Genomic DNA, 27083 nt, shown 5'->3' on the forward strand with positions numbered 1-27083 from the left:
CATGCCTCTGTAATTGAGAAAACTATTATCATCACCTCCACTACATATTCCATAGCGGTATAGCTATGAAGCAAGAGATAGTGACAACAACATCAAAGATTGATTCAACCTAAAAGCCAACAGATGAAGAAATATAAGAATAGCTCCCCCTAGCTGAAACAGATCAATAGGAAATTCGAATGGCAGATGATCTCATAGGAAATAAGCAATTACAGAAGATTATGCTCAAGTTGTATCAGATAATAATATTGTACGTAAGTGAGTTAATTCTAGTTAACCTTCTTATATCTTAATTGCATAGCATACATTCATAGATCAGTGCTTTGTTATGCTACAATCTTTATCTGTTGAGCCTTTATTAATTGTATTTGCTGAGATTTTGCCTTTGAGTAGATGGAATGCATTTGAGAGATTAGACATAAAAGATAACATACAGATTTGAGGAAATAAGATTGAATTTGATAATATGAGACTTGGGTATTAAGCTAGCATGCATTATAGATATTAATGCTATAGCTGAGTACCAGTTAACTGTTGATTGTTTCCCGTGCAGTGAGTAAGTTAGATCAGCAATAGAAATGATTAGAGATTTATGATATGAGTTTCCGAAAATAAGATTTATTTTATTTTGGTACTGATTTTATCAAGATTAAAGTAGAAGAATGTCAGAAGAATTCTAGTAGATGTACTAGACCAGTATAGAACTAACCTAGAATTGACAGATATGTCAGTGGTTAGAATGTACAGAAATAGTCAGATGAAATATTCCGACCTTTCTACGAAATGAAAGAAGTTCTATATAGAGAGTGGTGTCTAGTACGAAGATCTTGTGACAACTCGTATAGAAAAGCACTACTTGAACTGAAGAACTTCAGAAACAGCTAGAAGATTGATGAATGAAGAATTATCCTAGTATCGAATTGGTTATTAATTCTATGACAATGAATTAAGTCGAAAAGATGATATTCGACTATTGTCAATTGGGAATTAATTGATAAACTCATATCAAATGAGAATAAGAAAAATCAGTTACAGTTGAGCTTTCTCTTCAATTTTGTTGAAGATATTACATGATAAAAATCATGATTCTTGAATCTCTTGATATCGATTCTAAGGTTTTTGCTATTCGACCTCGATCGATCTTGATTGACTCTTATTTATTTGCTAGAGTCTGATTTGATTCATTTTTTTTAGTTTATGATGCAAGTGAGTTGGTATCACTTAGCAGATTTTGTCATCCAGAATATGTAATTTTGGATGATATTGATTTGAGCACATTTCTTTGAGTCAAGATTCGAGAATTGCTGATCATTTAATGTATATATTCAGTACACTTTGAAGTTTTTGGCTCGTAATTGATAGAAATTTAGATACAGAGTACCAAGAATATTTATGGATTGATTGCATGATTTCATTCAGTAAGAAATAGAAAGAAGAAATTAGATGAATGCTTGATCGATTGAGTACAGATCTGTGTTTTTGTATTTGGGTTTCTAGATAGATACTCAAACAATCAGAATTGTTGCAATCCAACTAAGCTAGATTAGTTTTGAAAGTTTAAAGCAACATTGATATGAGATCAAGCAATGGAAATTATATTGAGAATGCTAGATTCAGATATGAGACAAGAAATCAGATCAGAGTTGATGGATTATGAAGTAAATAAGTAGTTTGCTTATTTCAGATATTTTAGAAATGGAATATCAGATTTTGAAAGAGGCATACTACAACAGATTTCATATTCATCCAGTTATTTTAAATTGTATGAATTACTTGGAAAGGAGTATTGGTGAAAGAAAATGAAAGCAGATACGACAGAATTGAAATTACCAATACTATATTTCCAGTACAAGAAGCAGAAAAGAAGAGACCAAGTGGTATATGTAACATATTAGTTACTTAAGAGCCGAAATAAGATCAACTTTTTGAAAGATTTTAGTTCGAAACTACTCAAACTGTCATGGTTTTGCGATTTAGATTGTGGAAGATTTCGACATATTCAAGAATATGCTGTATTAGATGCGATACAGATATTGATGAGATAACTGTTAAGAAATGAGTAATGCATGTTATGAGATTACAAGAATTATTGCAATCTATTGTCGAGATAGAGACTTTAGATTTATTTTCTACCTTGTGGCACTGATTATCAGATGTTCTGAGTGTGTGGTTTTATGAGATTTCATTATACCATCCTTTGATTAGTGGACTATCAGATGTGATTATCCAGATTTCCGAGGATATACTCAGAACTGTAGTACTAGATTCGGTACTAGCTGATTGATTTTCTGTCACATGATTATTGTAATTCATGTGACAGTTATATAATAGATATAGAGACATTGTTTTGATGATAAGATGATAAGAAAAGCAGAATTGTCTTTATATGAAGACAGTATTTCAGAAGTATCAGCTATTCGATCAGAGGTGATTCGAGAAAAAACAGAGAATATGAAGATTGATCCGAATAGAGCAAGAATAAAGCAGAATAGATGGAGGTAGCAGAGGAGTAAAATATACAGATTTTGATGTGTGAACAGAATGATCAGCAAGAAAAATTTGTTTCAGAGCATTATCCATTTCAAAAAGAGATTTCAGAAGTGAATCAATAATTGATTCTTGTGAGTATTAATCTAGCTTATTGATTAATATTTAATCTAGAATTTTCAGACAAATGAGATGTGATCTTTGTATTTAAGTTGAACAACATCAGCTAAACTCTTTCCTGTGACTTCAATTAGATAAAGCTGAAGTCGATAAGATTTTGAGCTAAGAAGAATAAACAATGCAGATTTTGATTTAGAGAAAAGAGCAGCTCAACTATAAGTTGACTCAATGATTACAGAACAATGAATTATCTATGATTGAAGAAGCGATCAGATAGACGAATAAGAGAAGATATCAGTACAAATATCTAAAGCTCACATAATTGAAGTAAGTATTACTTCAGTCAGCTATACAACTTACGAGATTAAGTAGTAAGATTGAATACGATTTCGAGGACGAAATCATTCCTTAGAGGGGAGGAATTGTAAGACCCGAAAATATTAAAGGATTAATTAAGGAAGTAGAGATTTAAATTTCGGGTAAAAAATATTTAATTTGAGAATTTACGGATATTAAAATTTAATTTTCGGGATTCTTAAATTAAAAGATTAAAATATTCGTACTGAATATTTACGGGATTTGAGATTTAAATTCCGAATTTGAGAAAATGTTAATTTTAGTATTTTTGGAGTTTAGATTTAAATTCCAATAGAAATTTAAGGCAGGGATTATTTAATTTTAATCAGAGAATATTTAATTTGGGGATATTTAGAGTTTAGAATTAAATTATAATGTTCTTAAATTATTTAAGATTGAAATTGAATTAAAAATATTGGCCGAGAGCTAATTTGCAAATAACGCAGGGACTAATTTGCAATTAAGCCAAAGTTCAGGGACTAAACTATAAATAGGCAAATATATATCTAAATTTCACTTCTATTCTTAGAATTTGCACGTGCAATGAGCAGTAGCATAGAGGAGAAGCTGAAAAACTCACCCAACGCCATTTTTGAAGCTTTCAAATCTTCGGTTTTCATCATCTGTTCGGTAGAATTCAAGATTGAACATATATTTGCGATCACCGCTCCGAGAGCTAAGTTTTGACGTATGTTTTCTTGAGTTCTCTCATGTTTTGATTTCGGAGTGGATGATGGAATTCTATTATTATTGAATATATATGTGCTTGAGCTAGCATAGATTACATATCCAAGACGGATCGGAAAAAGAACGGCGTTTGGAATTATTATGAATTTCTGAAGCAATTATAGAAATTCTGATTTTTGGGGGATGTATATTGACCGCTTAATTCGGTATAAACTAGCAAGTGCACTAGGTCAAGTAATAATAAAGTGGACTGAGAGTCCAAGTATCGATCCCACAGGGACTGTTGTCAATTCTCAAGAATTAATTATTTAGCTTAATCTAGACAGAATAATAAAACGAGCACTAAAAATTAAATAAAAATTTAATTACTAAAATAAAATAAGAATTAAAATAGAAGTAGAATAAATTCAATTAAATAGAGACAACCAAGACACACGCAGGTACCCAACAAATCATGCAAACAAGTGGCAAATCCAGGATCCAGATTTAATCTTAAATTACGGCAAATTATCCTATCTTGTTTAGCAGTCTATTTCTAGAACATGTTAAACCTATTCAAGTTATGACGGATTAATTTTCATAATTCTAATCAAACATGAATGCATTCAATATTTGTGATAATTCAGTTTTCACCTAAAACTGCATACTGAAATCGAATACTATTTCTAGTTGGTTTAACCATATGTCAATTATTGGAGTGATCGAAATCAATTCCTCCTCTGTCGACTTGGATTCAATTAACAAGCAAGTAAATAGTTGATTAGGTTATTCACAAGACAGAATTTAAATCCAACAATCAATAATATTAACAAAAATCCAAAAATCTTAAATAAACATCCAAATACTCAACATAAAACTGTCTGGCCCAATCTCGCGGTCTTGGTTGAAGAAAAAATAATCAATAAACGAAAATAATATTCAACAAAAGTTTATTAATCTAAAGAAGAAAGGAAGAAAAACTCGAATGAAGCGTTCTTCAATCTCCAAGCCTCCTAGCCGCCGTCTCTCTTATGCGATTTCAACCCCTTTAATCACGTTCTGAACTCTCCTATTTATATGTCTTTGAAAGCCCAAGAAATAAAGCCCGAAAATTTGAAAGTTTTAATTCCAGAAAATTCTATTTTTTCTGATTCTGCGACATGAACGGACCCTGGATAAGGGTCCGTGTCTAGGTCCGTGCCTTAAACTGAAAACGCCGAATTTTTTACGAAGCTGCACGGACCCGTATCCGGACCCTTGCACGGGGTCTGTTCATACATCCTTTGTTGGAACACGCGTTCTCTGATCAAACGAATGTGATACCCGGAGCAGCGAAAGTTTAAAAATTTTATTTTTCGATATGGAACGATTCCATATCGTGGGTATCAAATCCAAACGATTAAAATCTTGCAAGTAAAAATATAAATTCACAATTAAATATTTTTACCTCTTCAAGCTAAGGCTTGATTATGGACTCCAACAGAATTTAATCTGCTCTTCTTGTAAATCCCGGGAACCGATGACTTGCTCGATCAATATCTGGAATTAGGTCCATGAATAGAAAACAGAAATTCTCTGATTGATTGCACTAGAAATCAATCAGATGTTTATCGTAGAGAATAAACAGATTTGATCTGTTAATTCAGAAAGTGACTTTTCAGAAAAATCACAGACCGAATTTTCTCAAAAAAAGAGAATAGAGAATTCGAAATTCCCTTAGAATATTATAAGTGTTTTTTCGAAAATTTCAAGGATGGAATGCATGCAATTTTCGAACACTACACCTATATTTATAGATAATTTCTAGACTAGATTAAGTTATAATTATATTAGGACTCTAACTCCTTAGGGCCCATAATCCATAACTTAAGAACAACAAGCCAAGCCTGTTATTATAAAAATTAATATAAAATTCATCATGATTCCGATTGATAAACTGATTTCACCAATGTGCACATAAACCATTTCTGCATCTTTTGAAGTCAAGATAATTTTTCTGAATCCGAATTCAGTGATTTCCAAAAATGCCCATCCATATGTCATTTTAGGAAATTCCACTCCCTTTAGTTAAGAAGTCCAACTTCTCTTCCATTAAATTTAACTCTTTAAATTTAACTATCTCAACGGAGTTTAGTAATCCATTACTTGTGTGACCCTCAATGGTTCAGGGATACAGCTAGCCGTGGGCTCGCAACTCCTTGTGACTCGGAATAACAATTTCCGACTTACCCATCGAATCATGGTAAGAGCGCCTAGCAACATCGCCCCATGATTCCCTAGGTATCACTGATAGTGCCTGCAAGAACCAGTATATTTTGGTTAGCGTACAGTATGGTCCCTTCATCCAAATATCCCGATCGAATCAACAACCATTGGTACATCGAGAGTCGTTCGAGATTCGATAACTATGCAACGCATCTTGAAGATCAAATAGTGACATCGCATGTGCTACTAGGAAACCAAGTAACCTAAATCACATCGAGTACTCTGGCTAGAGATTTGCCACACTAATATCTCCTCAGATCGCATAGGATATCCACACTCGCAAGCGTGTGGTGAATCCTTGACAACAAAGCATCGACTCCTATATGTGTCGTTATTGTACCCAATCCCGACACCTGATGACCCCATAGAGTCGGTAAACGAGTCAAAGTATAGTACTAGCATATAGAGTCTCAATGATGTTTCAAGTAGTAAGGAATAATGGTGTACAACCAAAACCGCAGACTTATCCACTCAAATAATAATAACCACTTGGAAAGTTCGAATAAGGTAGTTCGATCATTCATCATATGAATATCCATTTGCATGCTTTGAACATTTCCATGTCCACTACCAATGAAACGTGGTAATGGCATCACAAATGCTAGTCTCAATCTCGAGCGATCCTTATCCTTATTAGCGGACGGCTCAATTGACTAGGAACTGTTTAGAATATACAATGACTATAAGATGTGTTTCATAATAGTGATCTCTCTTTATTCACTATCTCATCTTACTTACACTATAGTATATTCAAGGTCTTTATCAAAATAACAATAGTATATCACAATATAACAATATGAAGAAAGATAAAGAAAATGCCATTAATTAATGTAAATTATTTTAAACAAATATTGTTTATACATAAAGTCATAAAAGCCCTTAGCCACAAGTTGGCTAACCGGGCACCCACTCTTTCATCCTTGCCTGCGCATAGTTTTTTTGAAAAATTCATATATTTAGTTCTAGCCGTCGGATCAAGCTGAAATTTGGAAAGAACCTTTAAAACATTTGGAACGTCATGTTGAACGGTGGAGATTGAATTTGGAGCTATATAAAATTAAAAATTAATTTTTGACCAAGGCTGCTCCGTAATTCACTCTTCAACAATTCATTTTCCTACAAAATTAACCCGAGGAGTGAAATACACACACATAAACTAAAACAAATAAAACACATAAAAAATAATATGAATGCATACAAAATAGATATAAAAATATCACAAACTAATGCATACAAAATGCACTCATCAACACCCCATACTTAACTCTTGCTCACCCTCGAGCAAGATATGCAAAAACAATATGCAAACAATGACATAAGTAAGAATGAATCATGAACAACATAGCCTCCGATAAGTTCCAACTTCAATCAACTAAAAACCACAATAACTTCTGATTGTCCACAATACACTATCAGTTTAACGTAAACGTGTGTGTGTGTCATGTCATTCCAGCTTCATGCAACTTCAAAAGAATATGTCCTAAGAATGCTTAGCGACCTATGACAATTCAATGCAAGTATCACAATCCAGTACTCCATCATCTCAACAATCTCAAACAAAAATATGTACTTTCTTGAGATTAATTACGTACCTCCGGATTTTTCACCCGGTATTTTTAATAAACCCCAATAATTAGCCGCAAACTTAGCTATAACTAAGATAGGATTTGAATTTCAATCCCCTCGTCTATGGCCCGGATGGAGCCACAATCCCATTTAGCCCGCAAACTTAGCTATGGAAGAATGATTAGGATTTCAATCATTTTCCAAGCCCGGATGGAATTGTTATTTTAAAATTTCAAATTTTCAACCCCATGGAATCCGCATACTTAGTCAAGAACAAGATATTAGGATTTCAATCTCTGCTCGTAACCCGGATGGAGTTAACTTAATTTTCAACAAAAGTTTTTTCAAAAACTTTATAGGTACGCCTAAGATCATACATGCAATGTCTAACAACTATCAAGAATTCAAAGCACTATCATGAACAACAAACACCTATTGCCGTGAAATGATCAAGCAAACACGAACTTCATCAATTAAATTGCTACACTACACTAGTCTAACATGCGTACTTAAAAAGATTCACGATTCAACCTACAGTTTCTCATGTTCAATCAAAAGCAACATTTTTTAAAAAAATTTTTTTCAACTATATCATCATCGGCTATTATGACTCATCCTACTCATGCAACACAAAACAAAAAAAAACTACAAAAATGAACGAGATGTAAACAAACACAAAACATTACTAATGCAACACAAACACAACAAACAAAAAAATAAACTAGTCGATCCCACCATACTTATCCAAAACATTTCCCTCAATGCTTCAGAACCATGAACAGAATGCGAAACAAACACACAATGAAAACAAAAATAGCACTTCCCTGGTTTCTTATTCGTCCTTTTCATCTTCCTTTGTAAAAGTCCAACATCAACTTCTGGTGGCGGGGCAATATACTGCACATATAAAGGCGACAGGTAATGCATAGGATTAGCAAAAGATAATAAAAATAAAACAAAAACAAAAACAAACAAAATAATAATAATGAAAAGAGAACACTGGGTTGCCTCCCAGTCAGCGCTAAGTTTATAGTCTACAGCCCGACTATGTAGAATCAACCATCAAAGAGCGGTTGCCGCCCATAGTAAGAATCATACGACTCTATGTATGAGTCTTGATTTCCTTCGTCCTCAAGCTTGGCGTGATATATACTTTGTAAGCTCGTCGGTCCAACAACACTTGGTCTGAAATTTTTCTTTTGGAAGGAGACTCCGAATCTAGGCTGAAGCTTATAGATGATGGAATATGCTAGAGGTGGCGACAATGGAAAGAATGAATCTTCTAATGGTGTGCATGAAAATATCATTGACGAGGACAAATCTTTCGCCTTGTATATTTCTTCCTCCTCCACTGTAACTTTCGGCTCTTTGTCACATTCAAATTTCTCAAACAAAATTTCTTCTTGATCTGGCTCAATTACGGTCGCAGGATCACACTCCCATGCAAATTGATCAACACAAATCGCTTCATTCTCTTGATTGATATCAGGAACTGACTGCACCAGAAGCTTCATTTGTTCATCCAAGAAACTCAAAGAATTGATGTGAGTTTCTGAAAATTTTTGGTTGATCTCTGACTGTCTATTAACAATGTCCTGCAACTGATTCAGAAATTGTTTAGAATACTCTCCATTCTCCACGTTATGCTCACGTGGTTGATTTGAAAATTTTGGGTAGTGGGGTGTTGGAGGATATTGGTGACTCCAACCCTGCAGTGAAGAATTCCAATGCCAATGGTAGTCGAAATCTGCCATATCATTTAACAAGTGCATCACATTGTCGTAATCTCTCTGAAATAGGTGACTGCCAGTTGACAAAGCTCCATAATCCACCCAACTTCTTGTTGGCTCATCCAAACCACCATAGAAAATCTGAATTAGGGTGTAGTTCGAAAAATTATGGTATCAAAATCTGCCAAATAATTGAATCTCCTCCAAGCAACATAGAATGGCTCCGAGTATTGCTGTCCAAAACTTATGAATACCCATCGATTATCCATCTCCAAGCACCTCACAAGTAAGAAAAATTAATATTAATAATTAAAAATAAAACAAATGCAAGAAAAAAAATGTCTAGTCTCAAACAAATAATCTATCCTAATATTAACTGAACAGTCCCCGACAACGGCGCCAAAAACTTGACCGCTTAATTCGGTATCAACTAGCAAGTGCACTAGGTCAAGTAATAGTAAAGTGGACTGAGAGTCCAAGTATCGATCCCACAGGGACTGTTGTCAATTCTCAAGAATTAATTATTTAGCTTAATATAGACATAATAATAAAACGAGCACTAAAAATTAAATAAAAATTTAATTACTAAAATAAAATAAGAATTAAAATATAAGAAAAATAAATTCAATTAAATAGAGACAACCAAGACAAAAGCAGGTACCCAACAAATCATGCAAACAAGTGGCAAATCCAGGATCCAGATTTAATCTTAAATCACGGCGAATTATCCTATCTTGTTTAGCAGTCTATTTCTAGAACATGTTAAACCTATACAAGTTATGACGGATTAATTTTCATAATTCTAATCAAACATGAATGCATTCAATATTTGTGATAATTCAGTTTTCACCTAAAGCCGCATACTAAAACCGAATACTATTTCTAGTCGGTTTAACCATATGTCAATTATTGGAGTGATCGAAATCAATTCCTCTTCTGTCGACTTGGAATCAATTAACAAGCAAGTAAATAGTTGATCAGGTCATTCACAAGACAGAATTTAAATCCAACAATCAATAATATTAACAAAAATCCAAAAATCCTAAATAAATATCCAAATATTCAACATAAAACTGTCTGGCCCAATCTCGCGGTCTTGGTTGAAGAAAAACTAATCAATAAATGAAAATAATATTCAACAAAAGTTTATTAATCTAAAGAAAAAAGGAAGAAAAACTCGAATGAAGCGTTCTTAAATCTCTAAGCCTCCTAGCCGCCGTCTCTCTTATGCGATTTCAACCCCTTTAATCACGTTCTGAACTCTCCTATTTATATGTCTTTGAAAGACCAAGAAATAAAGCCCGGAAAGTTGAAAGTTTTAATTCCAGAAAATTCTATTTTTTCTGATTCTGCAACATGAACGGACCCTGGATACGGGTCCGTGTCTAGGTCCGTGCATTAAACTGAAAACGCCAAATTTTTTACGAAGCTGTACAGACCCGTATCCGGACCCTTGCACGGGGTTCGTTCATACATCCTTGCCTGCGCGCAGTTTTTTTTGAAAAATTCATATCTTCAGTTCTAGCCGTCGGATCGAGCTGAAATTTGGACAGCACCTTCAAAACATTTGGAACTTCATGTTGAACTATGGAGATTGGATTTGGAGCTCTATAAAATTAAAAATTAATTTTTGACCAAGGCTGCTCCGTAATTCACTCTTCAACAATTTATTTTCCTACAAAATTAACCCGAGGAGTGAAATACACACACATAAACTAAAACACATAAAAAATAATATGAATGCACACAAAATAGATATAAAAATATCACAAACTAATGCATACAAAATGCACTCATCATATATTTAGATATTATGCTATTAAATTGGTGATGATATCATGGTTAGATCATAGTATGATTGATTTTAATGCTTTTGGAATTACCGAATTCGCACCGTTACGCCGTCGGTTTATATTTGATGAAATTAATAAAATTGTAAAGGCTGATTTCGAAATCTTTATGAGGGAATGAAGATGATATGATTCATAGAATGTTGAATTAATGTTCATGAATCAAGTTTAGAGTTGTTAAGATTTACGGTTTCGAAATCGGTATGCCGCCGGTTGAATTTTGGTTCTTTGATCAAGTTTTGAAGTTGTTAATCATTGAATAGGATTGGAAGATGATTGTGAATTGTATAATACTTCCTTTCAGACTTGAGATGAAGATCATAGATCTAGAGTCGAAGTATTCAAGGCGATAAGAATATGAATCGAAGAATTCGAGTCGAATTAAGTTTGAAGCAAACAAGATCTTTGACTAGAAGGTGAATGCGCAAGAGTTGGAATAAACAGATTTAGCCAAGTTTCAGCAAAGCCTTGCGAGGTTCAAGCACTTCAGATTTAATATTGAAAGGTATGAATTTACATTAAATATGATGGGAAGAAAAACTCAAGATCGTTTATGATTATTGAGTTTCCTAAAATCACATACTTAAATGTTTATGCGTTCTTATGTGATTGAATTGTTATTGTTTCTTTGAATGATTATGTGATTACATGTTCAAGATGTTTTACAGATTTGTATTATTTAATGCATCAAGATTATGTTGCATTCATCTTGAACCCTACCTTGAACAGTATAGAGGGCTGATTGTCCTAGATTGTGAAATGATGTTTGGAGGGCTATAGATGAGTGACATGGATTGTAGATTCGCTTACAGAGCCAGAAAACTCACTATAGTTGCACCAAAGTCAGGGGAAGTAAGATTCTTGATGCCACCTCGATTGGGTGAGTCGGTAGTTGGTTCTAGATTTTATTCCTCGGGATCCCAAGAGCTAAGATTTATTGTTATCAGAATTGATAGTATATTCCTTGAACATGCATTGCATTTATGCATTAACCTAGAGATTTTTGTGGTTTAGAATATGAAGTTATAAATGCTAGCAAGTTGTTATATGCCATTCTAGATATGAATGTGTTGATATGCTTGTTATGATATTGATGTAGATAACAACTATGCTTTAAGAATTTAAGAATTGAATGTGCTTCTATGATTTACATGTTGTTACATGTTTTGATGATTTAAGACTATTATGGCATATAGATTTCATATGCTTAAATGATGTATATGCATGTTGTTCATACTGAAATTTATTCTCACCGGAGTTATCCGGCTGTTGCTTTGTTTGTATATGTGCATTGCATCAGGTTGGGGCATGAGCAAGTCAGATGTGGCTTGGATAGCACAAGATTGAAAGATTAGAAGTGGTGACTCGGGTTTTAAGCAGAAGACATGTATTATGACTTGGAAAACAAGTTAGATCAAGAACAAGAACTTTTGTAAATATGTTTGCCGAGTACTAGTTTATATTTTACATTATTTATCCTAGATAATGAGAGTAATGTTTGTATGCATTCTTTTGATGTTGTAGTTTTTTAAAAAATAATTTGTTCTTGATTTATTTATTTGCATTAATGATGTTTAATGTATGTTTTTCCCTAAGAATAGATTAGCAACCCGAGGTCCCCACAATCTCGAAATTTCCAAATTCTGGCAATATATTTTTTTTCCAATTTTGCTACATGCACGGACCCTGTGCCACCTACGGACACACATCCGTGCATTTTCACGATTTCTTCTCGACAAATGGCATGGACCCTGGACATATGTCCGGACATGCCTCCGGATGTCTTCTACCTCATGATTCTTAACAAGACTTATGCACGGAGGTTCTTCCAAAGTATGAACGGGGTCGTGCATTAAACTGGGGCTTAATCTTTCTTTCTCACAAAATGCGCGGACCCTCTTCCAGAAGGTGAACATGGTTCGTGCATTAAACTTCAAATTTTCCTTCTTCATTCTCGTCGATTCCCGGCCAAGCTCCAACGTGGCATCGTAATGTTTGACTTTTTCTTCAATCTTAAAGTCTTCTCAATTTTCAGTCAAATCTACAAACACATGAAAGTATGATGATTTATGCGCAAAACTAGGAATAAAAACGCCAGATAAGCATGAATACCACAAAATAGAGTGCCAAAGAAGCTATAGGATTCGTGCTTATCAAACCCCCTAAACTTAGCCTTTGTTCGTCCTCGAACAAATCAGAAGAAAAATTAGAGATGAAAAATATCAATGATTTACAATACAGAGTGGCACAATAGAAACCTTTCAATCTACCAAATCTCGTCACACCCAGTGAAAAGCTCATACATCGAAAATCAGAAGCCTCGCTTTCGTTGCAATTCAAAACTCGAACACTACCCAGAAAAGATCAACATAATGAGACATGCGTAGTGTGAGTGTCAGAACTTATACTCCTAAAAAGTTATTCGGTTCAAGGATCCCTCATGTTTATTCATCATTTTTTTTTCCTTTTTATTGCCCCATATGCTTGTTTTTATATCCCTCTCTACTAAATGTGGAACGATTATGACTCGGTTAATAGGTCTTTTAAGCTTATAACGTTAGGCCACGACTCACATCTACAAAAAAAGATAGGAAATCAAAAGTGAGAGACATCGAACAAATTTGTCATTTAGCATAATTAAATATCTCCAATTCCCATCGATTACTGAATTTCATAACATTCTTTTCATTCAGCAATACAACCCCTTTTTCTCTCTTTTCCTCCTTTTTTTCAATACCCTTTGATATTTTTTTTTCCAACTCAAACCCTTCATTCATTCAAAAATAATTCACCAACTCCTTCAAATATTTTTCTGTGAATAACTTGGAGTTTATGTAAATTTAAAAACGCTAAAAGGTTTGTTTATCTCAAAATTCAGGTAGAAAAAATAGTGTATAGGCTAAAAATCAGGTAGTCAATGTAGGACAGAAGAAACGACGAATGATGTCTAATTGTGTGCCATTGGCACACACCATTCAATTTTTAATCAAGCTCAATGGGGTTACTAGGGACAATAGTGATGCATCAGGTAGGCTCAAAAGACTCAAACGGTCCAAAAATTGCCTAAATAATCCCCAAGTCACAATCGTTAAAATTTTCGCTTCGAGGACTAATCAGACAAGTTCTAGGGATAACTGATTCAATTTTTATCTTTTTTTTAATCTAGGAAAATCAAAATGAGGGATTTTTATGAATTAATCAACTAAATGAAATAAACTAAATTATTTTAAATCAGAAATTTTAATTAAAATTAAAAAAAGAGTAAATTCAAGAAGAATTCAAATTTCAGGAAAATGACCAGGAACACACAACGGTACCAGAAATCAATTATTGCCACATATTGGATTTAATCAAGCAAGAATTATTCACATTCACAATGAAATTCCCTAAAATAATTATTAATCTATTTCTAGAATTAACAATCCTATTTTTATTTAACAGTCAAATTATTTCTAATTGAATTGAATTAAACAAAAACTCATTCGCAACTATGAAATTTCAGCTTTTTTCTAAAATCGCACATTGAAACCGAATACTAATTTTAGTCCGTTATCCATGTGTTGATTAATATTTTTGAAGATAATTTCAATCTCTTCTTTTTAAAGTCCAGATCAAACAACAAACATGCGATTAATTGGCCAGATTAAAAGCAAGAAATCTGTGTAAATATTAATAAATAAATATATCATAAATAAATAATCAATCAATCCAAACATCAACAAAAATCGATAGTCTGGCCCTATCGTAGACCCGATCAAAGAACGACTAGTCCATAATATCAAAATCAAACAAAATTCTAATGTTTGAATTCATCATAAATAAATTAGAAGAAGAAGAAGAATAAAGAAATTCTGAGCGATGGTGCGCGGCTCTTGCTTGTGTTCTTCGTTTCTTCTCTTCCAAGATCTCTAGCCGTCTTCCGAAAATCTGGCAAAAGTCCTTTGAAAGTCGGGCCCTCTTTTCTTTTATACTTCCCCTCCAAAAAGCCCTATTTTTGTCTTCAAATAAATGTTCAATATTTCCTCCAATAAAAAGAATCTCAAAATTTTCAAATTCTGGCAATATTTTTTTTTCCAATTCCGCGACATGCAGGGACCCTGTGCCACCTCCGAACACCCATCCGTGCATTTTCACGATTTTTGCTCAACAAATGGCATGGACCCTGGACATAGGTCCGAACATGCCTCCGGATGTCTTCTGCCTCACGATTCTTAACAAGACTTATGCACGAAGGTTCTTCGAAAGTATGAACGGGGTCCGTGCATTAAACTGGGGCTGAATCTTTCTTTCTCACAAAATGCACGGACCCTCTTCCAGAAGGTGAACGTGGTTCGTGCATTAAACTTCAAATTTTCCTTCTTCATTCTCCTCGATTCCCGGCCAAGCTCCAACGTGGCATCACAATGTTTGATTTTTTCTTCAATGTTCAAGCCTTCTCAAGTTTCTGTCAAACATACAAACACATAAAAGTATGACGATTTATGCGCAAAACTAGGATTAAAAATGCCAGATAAGCATGAGTACGATAAAATAGAGTGCCAAATAAGTTATAGGATTTGTGCTTATCAATGGCCCTGTGCATTAGAAAACGTAAGAAAACGATAACGACAATCATAAACTGTTGGATCGAGTTCAAATTTGGTATGAACATTTATGATACCCATTTTGGTCCTTCTTGTTTGTCATTTTTCCTAATATATTTCCTCTTCTTTTCGGGCTACCAAAATTATCCTTATTATTTCGTAATTATTCTCAATTTTATATTTGTCTTCATATTTTAGTTAAAAAATAATAGAGATCCGGTATGTCTCTCCCTTAAAGCTTCTGAAATGGGTTAATACATATTTTGGTCTCTCTTGTTTGTCGTTATTCCCAAAATAGTCTCTATTTAGTTCGGGCCACCAAAATGATTCCAAATGTTTCGTAATTATTCTAAATTTGGCGTCTCTTTTAGTATACCAAGTAAAATCTAACTGAGATCCAGCATATCTCCCTTTAAATCTTCTGAAACAGTATCTGAAAATAGTTGTCACCAAATTGAGAACCCTCAAACAGATGCACCAAATCGCGTGAACAACAAAGTCTAAAGATACTATTTCGAAATATAGCAACGATTCATCTAAGCTAAGTCACATGTTATTCACATTAATTTTTCCATTTTATTATCGAAACATTGCACCATTGTGTAGCATAGTAATCCATTTTTTTTATTTTTGTGTTATTATTAAATTATACAATCTATATCTCCGCATAATATTTTTAACTCCTTTGTATGCAAGCCAATTATTTCTTAATTGATGTTTGAATTGTCAATAGGGGAAGGCAGAGAGAAAGAAGCCTAGTGTTCTGTTACAGACTTTGTCAATTCCTGAATGGAAATGAGATCATATTTCTATGGACTTTGTGACGAAGTTGCCACGATCATCCCGAGGTTGTGATGCAATTTGGGTGATCATTGATAGGTTGATGAAATCAGTATGTTTTATTCCATACCGAATGACATATCGACATGATCAGATGACAAATTTATATGTCAGAGAAGTGGTAAGTTTGCATAGAGTGCCAAAGTCTATTGTATCTGATAGAGATCCTAGATTCACGTCTCATTTTTGGCACAGTTTGCAACAAGCTCTAGGTACTCGTTTGCACTTGAGAACTTCTTATCATCCTTTAAATTACGGACAATCAGAACGAACGATTCAAACTCTTGAAGATATGCTGAGAGCTGTAGTACTTGATCTGAGTACAAACTGGCAAGATTCGTTACCACTCGTGGAGTTCTCGTATAACAACAGTTATCAAATTAGTATTGAGATGTCTCCGTTCGAAACTTTGTATGGTAGGAAGTGCAGATCACCGTTGTACTGGGATGATGTGACAAAAGTACCGGATATTGGTCCTGATATGATTAGAGAGATGACTGAAAAAGTTAAACTCATTCAGAACTGAATGAAAACAGCTCAAGATAGATAGGCAAAGTATGCGAACGTGAGTCATCGACCTTTGAGTTTTGAACAGGGAGATAGAGTATTTTTTAAGATTTCACCTTTCAGGGGTACTATTCGATTTGGAAAGCGAGGGAAATTGTCTCCACATTTTATTGGACCGTATAAGATTCTAGAAAAGATAAGCGATCTAGCTTATCGATTGCATTGCCTCCAGCTTTATCTGGTATTCATGATGTTTTCCATATATCGATGCTGAGGAAGCATCAGCCTAATTTATCTCATATTATCCAAGTCGATGAAGCAGGACTGGATGAAACTCTTAGCTATTTCGAGATGCCGATTCAGATTCTCGATCGAAAGGAAAAACAACTCCGAACCAAAACCATTCCATTGGTGAAGATTCAATGGAGTCGACATGGATTTGAAGAAGCGACATGGGAAACTGAAGACGACATGCGCGCGACAGAAATTTCCCTATCTATTCCATTGATGTGAGTTCTTATTCAGTTTTTCTTTTATTTTTTTATCTTATGTGTCTATACAGATTGCTTATGAATTCGAGGATGAACTCATGTCTTAGAGGGGGAGAAGTTTAAGGCCCGAGATTATTTGATTTAATCCGAGATTCTTTAATTTTAATCCGGATATATTTAATTTGAGAATATATGGAGTTTAGATTTAAATTCTAATATTTTAAAATTATTTAGGATTGAAATTGAAGTAAAAAGAGGGCCAATGTCTGTTTTGTGAGTTTTGAAGTTTCTAGGGACTTAGGTGCAAAAAGTATTGTTATTAGTGGAGTACACGTGTGGATAGGATATATTCAAACTTATGAATGTGTGTATTGATCAGAATTTTGGACAAAAGAATCGAGAAAATCAGATTTCCGACTTTATTCGTCATCTTCAATCCTTCGTATCTTTTGATCCGATTGCCCGATTTCAATTTTGAATATAGTTCTGGAATCCTTTCGATGAGAGCTTTCATTTGATGTAAGTATTATGATATTTTTGGCATGTTCGAAAGTTCAGAAATGAAAGGAATCAGAATTCTTTTCTTTATTCATGTTCTTGAGCTTTTATACCATGTATGTTCGAAACCGGATCGAAGAACGAACGTCGTTTGTATTTGATATGATGTTCAGCATGTATGTTGAGATTTATAACTGCTGAAGTGATGGTTTATGATTTTAATATGCTGCTATATGTGGTGTATGATTGTTGGATCGAAGTCGGTATAGTTTCTGTTATCGAATTTTTGTCGTTATGCCGTTGGTTATGATTTGAAGCTGTTTTGATATTGTGTGATTGAGCTGAAGTATTCCTTGAGTTGTTGCTGATATATTGAGCTTATGATCACCTTGTTTCAGCTTTCTAAGAGATTTCGAACTCGAGAAGTTCGATTTCGAACCGAAGAAGAAATTAAGCTAGGTTTGAAGTGTTCTTTGAAGATTGAATGATGATGTTTGTATAGAGTTTATATATGTGTTCTTGTTGTTATGTTTCAGATTTGAAGCTTCTACAATCCGAGAAGAAACGAGAAGGTATAAAACAACATCGAGTTCTAGATGAAATTATGTATGTTAGTGGTGTCAAACATGTTAGAAAGATTATGGTTTGGAAGACACGTATGATACTTATAGTAGTTTCGTTCTTGTAATGCCTTTCGTATTATCCGGTTGATGTAAGAAATACATGGCATGATGTTTGAGATTTAGTACTTGTATATATGTATTTCCAGACTTGTTTTAGCTTGTTCAGAGTTGGTTTAGCATGTTTGGAATCGGTTTTGACAGCAACAGAAATATGCAGGTTTTTGAGCAGGGATGCTCGCTCGATCGGTAATGATTGACCGATCAAGCAAGGTACAATATTTTGCAAACAGAGAATTATATTTTTCTGCTCGCTCGATCGATAGAGATTGACCGATCGAACGAGGCCATTTTCGCTCAAATCCGAGAATTGTTAAGTTCTGCTCACTCGATCGGTTAACGTTGACGGATCTAGCGAGATGCATATTTTTTAAAAAAAAAATTTTTAGTTGCTTGAATGATTTGATTAAATTTTTTACGCTTCTAATTTTTTCCCTAAGAAGATATTAGCATCCCGAGGCCCCACAATATCCCTATAATTCTAAGGTTAATTATTTTAATTACATGAATGAATTATTTGTTAGCCGATGACCAGTGATATAATTGAATATGGAAATCCCCTGAATCGGAGTTTGGTAAATATTGAATTTCACATTTAATTAATCGTTCATCTCATTTATTTAATTCTCGTTTATTTTCATTTTTATTGCATACCAAAAATTCCCCTTTTTTGTTCATTCACTTGAAAGAAATAAATACATGTTCCCTGTGGATTCGACATTGCTCGCCATTACACTCATTTTACTAAGGAGTTAAGTTTGTTGGCTCGACGACAATCCATCAAATTTTAGCGTCGTTGTTGGGGAGTGGTGTTAATAATTATTTCTTTTGATTTCTGCTGTTTGTTTGTTTTTTTTTCCCCTCTTTTTATGTCTCGTTCTTCTTGTATAGGAAAACTAGAATACATTCCGGAAATCGAGAAGACGGCTAGGTAGGGATGCAAACGAATAGAACTTGTTCATGAGCTTTTCGAGTTGGCTCGATAAATATTTGATTTGTATTCGAACTTATCAAACTCGAGCCGAATTCGAACATGCTCAAACTTTTTTTTTGAGCCGAGCTCAAGCAAAAATTACTATGTTCGATAGTTCGCGAATATTTTGTGAGTTTTAATATAGAATATAATTATATAATAAATATATACACATTTCAAACATTTTCGAAAAATTTGAGATTTTTGAACTATAATATCCGAGCAATAGTTCACGAATAGGTTTGAATATTTCGAGCCGAACTCGAACTCGAACTTCATTTCGAGCCGGGCTTGAGCCAAAATATTTGAAATTATCGAACTTAGAATCAAGATCAAACTCGAATATACTTATATCGAGCCGAATTCGAACCATAAAATTTTACCATTATTCGGCTCGATTCGGTTTGTTTGCACCCCTAATCCATCTCCTGGTTTGAACGTTGCATCAAATTCAAGTGAGTCTGAGAGGGAATTTGTAGTAACCTGCACCGTGATCACCTACTAATCAGAAACTTAAGCATGCAATTAAATATTAAATAATCTTAATCAGAGTAAATGCGGAACTTTAAAATAAACCAATACCAGATAAGAAAAATCTAGTGGTCAACCCTGCCCTCCAGCCTTGGTCACCATCTAACCACCTTGTCCTCAAGGGAACTACCTGCATCTGCCCCATTGATTGGGGTATCCAGACAACAGAAAAAATAACCGGAAGTGAGCCTAACACGCTCAGTACGAGAGTATGAATATACATTATTATATGTGAATGAATGAAAATGAACTGGGTACCATGTCAAGAAACTTGCTCATAAACCGGGCACAGGGTATATGCACGATGCGCCGTCGCCTCAGGAGGTGGCTCATATACCCAGTGGATATTGGTGACTTGATACTAGTACGAGTGTCCAACCATAACGGTGACCTGACACAAGACTTGCATATCCAACCATCCACAAACTCGTAGGCTGAGCGCCCTACTATAGGATACCTCTAAGGTAAAAGCTCAATATGCTCATGTATGCATCATACAATCATGACATGTTGTATATAAAGGCATATAAATCATGCAATCACATAATACATGCATACTCAATATAGATTTCTCGAATAATACTTTCGTACCTTACTAAGGCAGATCCTAGAAGCTCCCATCTATGTCCAATCCAACCATGGAGCACTAGAATGCATAAATACCATGCATTAACTAACATTCCAGACATCACCTAACATGCTCTAAAAGCCTTAACTAGACTATAGCATACTCCCTATTTCCTATAAGGAGTCAGAACCATACCTTTGTCCGTTGTCAGCACGCTGATGTCGAATGCCTCAGAGCCTAGGCATAGCCTAACTATGACCCCTGGACACCTTGCCAGAGCTCCGCCGCCTGGCCACCACTGTGGACACCTTGACAGAGCTCCGTCGTCTGGCCACTACTATGGACACTGTCCGTTATATAAAAATATACTATTTCCAACTCCAACTCTTAAAAAAAGAGTCCCGAAGCCTTTAAAATAAAGCCATTAAGGAAGAGGAGAGGAAATTTGGCAATTCAAAATGAGCCATCCTTGGCCCTATTTATATACATCGATCGGACGGTCCAATCTATGCATGGTTTCCACGTAGCCTGCATGCATCTTCGGACGATCCGAACCCTCTTCGGGTCGTCCGATCTCATTCATCCGAAACACTTGTCAAATCTTCCTTGCCACTTGTCCTGGTGACACAACGGACGGTCCGATACTCCATTTCGGATTGTCCGATCCAGCTATGTGATGCCAGCAATGACGTCATCTACTACCAGAGATTTGGACACCTATCCCTGGGTGAGTTTGGACCGTCCAATCCCTTAATCGGATTGTCCGATCTCACCCTACCTCTGAACCCAAACTGAGCCTCCGAACTATCTTGGTTCGGACCCTCCGAACCCAGTTCGGATCCTCCGAACTGCCCGAGCCCAATAAACCCATTAACCATTTTTCGAGAATTCTGGACCCAATTCCTTGGTCCTTTTGATCATAATAAAATCCCTTAATCATGTTTTATTAAATCTAAATATGATTAGCAACTTAATCTTGTAAAATGGAATCAGACCACTACATTATCCCCCAACTTAAGATATTTTGTCCTCGAAAAATCTTAAGTATTTAATTCAGTTAACACTGAATAAACATATTTTATTCAAACTGAACATTTTACAAGATATAACTGAAATACAACACTTTTCAAAACACTTCTGGATATTTTGTACGCATACAGCTCTCAAGTTCCCAAGTGAATTCTTCAGTGTCTTGATACTGCCATTGAACTAGAACAAGAGAAATGATCTTGTTGCGTAATACCTTATCCTAATGACCAGAGATATGCAAAGGTCAATCCACACAAGTCAAATCCATATCCATTCTCTCTTTGCATAGTTGCTGCAACTCATCTATCATATATCATCTTAACTGTGATACATAGAACACATTGTGGATACTATCCATATAACTGCAATACTTGCTTGAACTATATCTCATGTTATTGTCCAATAACCCAATTAGACCAATAAACCCTAAAGATATCTTTTCTGGTTAAATAGATTAAACCATACTCTAAGAATTAACTCTTGGTTTCTCAATTGTTTCTTAAAATTTCAGATACTATACACTGACTTATCATCAATCTCCAGATGATCGATTGAAATCTTACTAAGAGTAATCCCAAAGACATGCTGAGAACTCCCCCAAAAATAGGAAACAATTTCTAAACTTTCCACTTAAGGAAATGTCATAAAAATTCACTATCTTTCAAATTTGTACTTAATCACTATTGATAAATTTGATATCTCGATTACACAAAAGAAACATATCACCTTGGTGAGTGATGAAACTTAAAATTTGTAATTATTTATATGTTAAAAAGTGTGTTTTAAAATTTAAGTTTAATTAAAATTATGAAGTTGTATTATTTTAGTGTTATGTGTTTATATTTAAATGTTTTACTAAAATGTTGTATTTTACGGTTTGCGCAGGTTTGGTGAAAATAAAATTACTCAAGCTACAGTGGTCATAATGGAGTAATCTCAAAACCTGTAGAATCACAAAAGAGGCATCTTCAACTTTGTAGAAGACAAGAAATTCCAAAAACTTCATTAAGATGATCAAAATAATAAAACATCAAAATGGAGATAGATTTACTTTTACTATGACCAGCTTGGAGTAAAAATATCATAAGATATTTTATCCAAAAGGGGTGAATGAGTTGTCCAAACACATCTACACAAAATATCCTACGTGTTCTATGTTGAAAAGAAAGGCTGAATCGGTGGTCTAAGGCATCAAACATGCCAATTAAAGTTGGGTCATGGTATTGACATTCAAGGAGACAAGCACCCACCAATTTTACTATTTCACATTTAATGAGCCTTGGATTCTTGATCTCATTTGGCCTATAAATAGATGTGTTGTATAAGCTTTGTAGTGTGCAAGAGTGTAGAGAATTCTTCATTTGTAAAATAAATATTGTGTGTGTGAAAATAAAAGTTTGAGTGTGCAATTTTCTCAAGTTCAAGTATGAAATTTCTTTTATCTTTATTCTTGAGTTTCATGTTCATGGAAAGGTAAATCTATTTATGTCAAGGTGAAAAGGTTTCATTGTTGGTCAAGTAAGATTGTTTATATTTTGTATATTCTTTTCTTTTCTATTTTTATTTTTACTAATTGATCTTTATTTGTAGGTATAATTTTGGATGATTTGTTGTTATCTATTTACATCAAATGCTTGGTACCTTGAATGTGGTTACCTTGATTTGTTGTCAAATATGATACAATAAAGACTACAATAATTATATACTATAAATATATGTATCTATTTATAATAAAGTCATATATATTATTTAGACGATAGCGTGACACTGTCGGTTATTCTAAATAATATATTATGATTTGAACTAACATTTACTTTCTCGCATCTAACTTTTACTTTTCCGCAACTAACATTTACTTTCTCGCATATAACATTTACTTTTCCGCAACTAACATTTACTTTCTCGCATATAACATTTACTTTTCCGCAACTAACATTTACTTTATCGCATCTAACATAAAGTCATATATTTTATTTTGACGATAGCGTGGCTCTGCCGGTTGTTCTAAATGAAATATTGTGATTTGATCTAACATTTACTTTTATGTCAATTTATATTTATGCATTTATATATATATTATGGGTACCATGTATTAAATATCGACTGATATTAATATAGTGGGAACTATATTATATGATATACTTGTTTAAATATTTCATTGTTCTTTTATGTGTATTCTTATTTTAGTTTCTTTTATTTATTTTTATTAAACAATCTTAAATAAACCAACAATGAACTTTGAAACCTTGACAATTTTATAATTTGTGTATTTGAAGTTTTATAATAATATTTTCATCTATAATATATTATTGCTAAAATTAAACTTACAACATCCTCTCCGTGGATCGATCTCGTACTCACGAGTATATTACTTGCAGACAACCTACACTTGGGTGAATTACAATTTAAGTTGTAGCAAGTTTTTGGCGCCGTTGCCGGGGAGGTATAAATTAAGTTTAATTTTGTTATTATGTAAATAGTATGTTGTTTTTAATTGTATGATTGTTTGGAGTCGTAAACAAAGTGGTAGACTTGTTCGAGTAACTGAAAATATTTTAAACATGGACGATAATTCTAATAATCAAGATGATAATAATAATAATAATAATCATCATCATCAAAAACATGAACAACCAAGAACACTTAGGCACCATATGAATCCAATAAGAACTAGTACACCATCTTGTTTAGTTTTTCCTCCTGATGCATCTAATTTCAATTTTAAGCCACAAGTCATTCAACTTTTACCAAATTTTCAAGGCTTAGATTCTGAAAATCCATATTTGCATTTAAGAGAATTTGAGGAGGTTTGCAACACTTATAATGATCAAAATTTTAGCATGGATACTGTTCGATTAAAGCTTTTCCCTTTTTCCTTAAAAGATAAAGCTAAAACATGGTTGCAAAATTTGAGATCAAGTTCAATAAGATCATGGGAAGAAATGCAACAAAAATTTCTAAAAAAGTTTTTTCCTGCCCATAGAACAAACTCTTTTAAAAGACAAATTACAACTTTTTCTCAAAAACAAGGGGAAACATTTTATCAATGTTGGGATAGATATAAAGAGTTACTTAATACATGCCCACATCATGGTTTTGAAATATGGAGAATAGTTTCTCACTTTTATGAAGGTTTAATACCTAAAGATAGGCAAATGATAGAATTCATGTGTAATGGAACTTTTGAAGATAAAAACCCAAATGAAGCTATGGAATATTTGGAGTCATTAGCAGAAAATGCTCAAAATTGGGATAATATAGGCTCAATTGAACCACCAAGTAAAACCAATAATTCAACAAATGGGGGTGGTATTTATCATCTTAAAGATGATGTAGATGTTCAAGCTAAACTTGCATCTTTAGCAAGAAAAATCGAGTCATTAGAAATGAAAAAGAGTGATCAATTAAAAAGTGTTCAAGAAATTGTTTGTCATATATGTGACACACATGATCATCTTACAAAAAATTGTCCTACTTTGCCTTCATTTAAAGAATGTCTCCATGAACAAGCCAATTATGTTAACAATTTTAAAAAACCAACATTAGATCCTTTTTCACAAACATACAATCCTGGTTGGAGAAATCATCCCAATTTTAGTTGGAGGAACGATAATAATGCACAACCTTCACAACAACCTTTTCAAAATAACCAAAATCATCAAGGTTATGCTCCTTATATCCCACCTCCAAGAAAAAATTTTGAAGATGAAATTCATGCATACATTCAAAAGCAAGAGTCTATCAATATTCAAAACATTCAATCTATGAATGATTTGAAAGAAACTCTTGCAAAATTTGCATCTGCACTTAATATTCATGAAAAAGGAAAATTTTCATCTCAACCACAACCTAATCCTAAAAATCAAAATCAAGAAAAATTTGATCAAGTAAAATCTGTTATTACTCTTAGAAGTGGTAAAATAGTTAATGATCCATATAGTGATGAAAACAAAGATCAGTCAAACTCAAAGAGTAAGGATGAAAATATTGATACTTTCGAGAAAGATGATACTTTGAGTCCTAAGATTAAGAAAGTTGATGATAAATTATCTGAAATAATATGTGAGTCAAATAAACATGTTCCTTTCCCTCATGCATTAGTTAATAATAAAAAACAAAAAAATGATTCTGATATTTATGAAGTTTTTAAACAAGTAAAAATAAATATTCCATTATTAGATGCTATTAAACAAGTGCCTTCTTATGCAAAGTTTTTAAAAGATTTATGTACTGTAAAAAGACAATTGCATGTAAAGAAGAAAGCATTCTTAACGGAGCAAGTAAGTTCTATTATTCAAAATAATTCTACCTTGAAATATAAAGATCCCGGTTGTCCAACAATTTCATGTATTATTGGAAAAAATAAAATTAAAAAAGCTTTGTTAGATTTGGGAGCAAGTGTGAATTTAATTCCTTATTCAGTTTATGAAAAGCTTAAGTTGGGAGATTTAAAACCTACATCTGTTACTCTTTTACTAGTCGATAGGTCAATCAAAATACCTAGAGGTATCGTAGAAGATGTGTTAGTTCAAGTCGATAAATTCATATATCCTGTGGATTTTATTGTCATGGATACACAACCAATAGAAGTACATAACGAAATTCCAGTAATATTGGGACGTCCATTTCTAGCAACTTCAAATGCTTTAATTAATTGTCGAAATGGAATAATGAAATTGTCTTTTGGAAATATGACTTTAGAACTTAATGTGTTCAATTTATGTAAACAACCAAGTATTAATGAAGATGAAGATGATAATGCAATAGAAACAATTGTGAAAGAAAATATACACCAAGAAAACTTAAATCAACAATCTGAAGTTTGTTTAGTGGAAAGTTTTGATTCAAAAAATGTTTTTAAATCAAAGTTATTTGAAGAAATTAATGAACTTGAAGAAGTAAAAGAAAATGATCATCCAAAACTTGAATTAAAACTCTTGCCAATAGAACTAAAATATGATTTTCTTGGTGAAAATCAAACATATCCTATTGTAATATCTTCTACCCTCTTACCAAAACAAGAAGAAGATGTAATAACACTACTTAAAAAACACAAAAATGCAATTGGATGGACTTTGCAAGATATAAAAGGTATAAATCCTTTAATCTGCACACATAGAATTCACTTGGAAGAAAATGCTAAAACATATCAACAACCAGAAAGAAGATTAAATCCACACATGAAAGAAGTTGTTAAAAATGAAATTTTAAAACTATTAGATGCCGGAATTATTTATCCAATCTCGGATAGTAAATGGGTAAGTCCAACACAAGTAGTACCAAAAAAATCAGGCATCACTGTTATAAAAAATGAAAAGGGAGAATTATTACAAGCTAGGATT

The 27083-nt window shown here is 33.5% G+C and overlaps 1 non-coding gene across 1 annotated transcript; it reads right to left on the minus strand.

Annotated features, from left to right (window-relative positions):
- Positions 1-24727: 24727 nt before the first annotated feature.
- On the minus strand, positions 24728-24838 carry LOC140870059 (small nucleolar RNA R71). The gene has a single exon (XR_012147042.1). It is a non-coding gene; the product is annotated as a small nucleolar RNA R71 (small nucleolar RNA).
- Between the last annotated feature and the right edge of the window lie 2245 nt (positions 24839-27083).

The sequence above is a fragment of the Henckelia pumila genome, chromosome 4, assembly GCF_033568475.1.
Source record: "Henckelia pumila isolate YLH828 chromosome 4, ASM3356847v2, whole genome shotgun sequence".
Lineage (NCBI taxonomy): Eukaryota > Viridiplantae > Streptophyta > Magnoliopsida > Lamiales > Gesneriaceae > Henckelia > Henckelia pumila.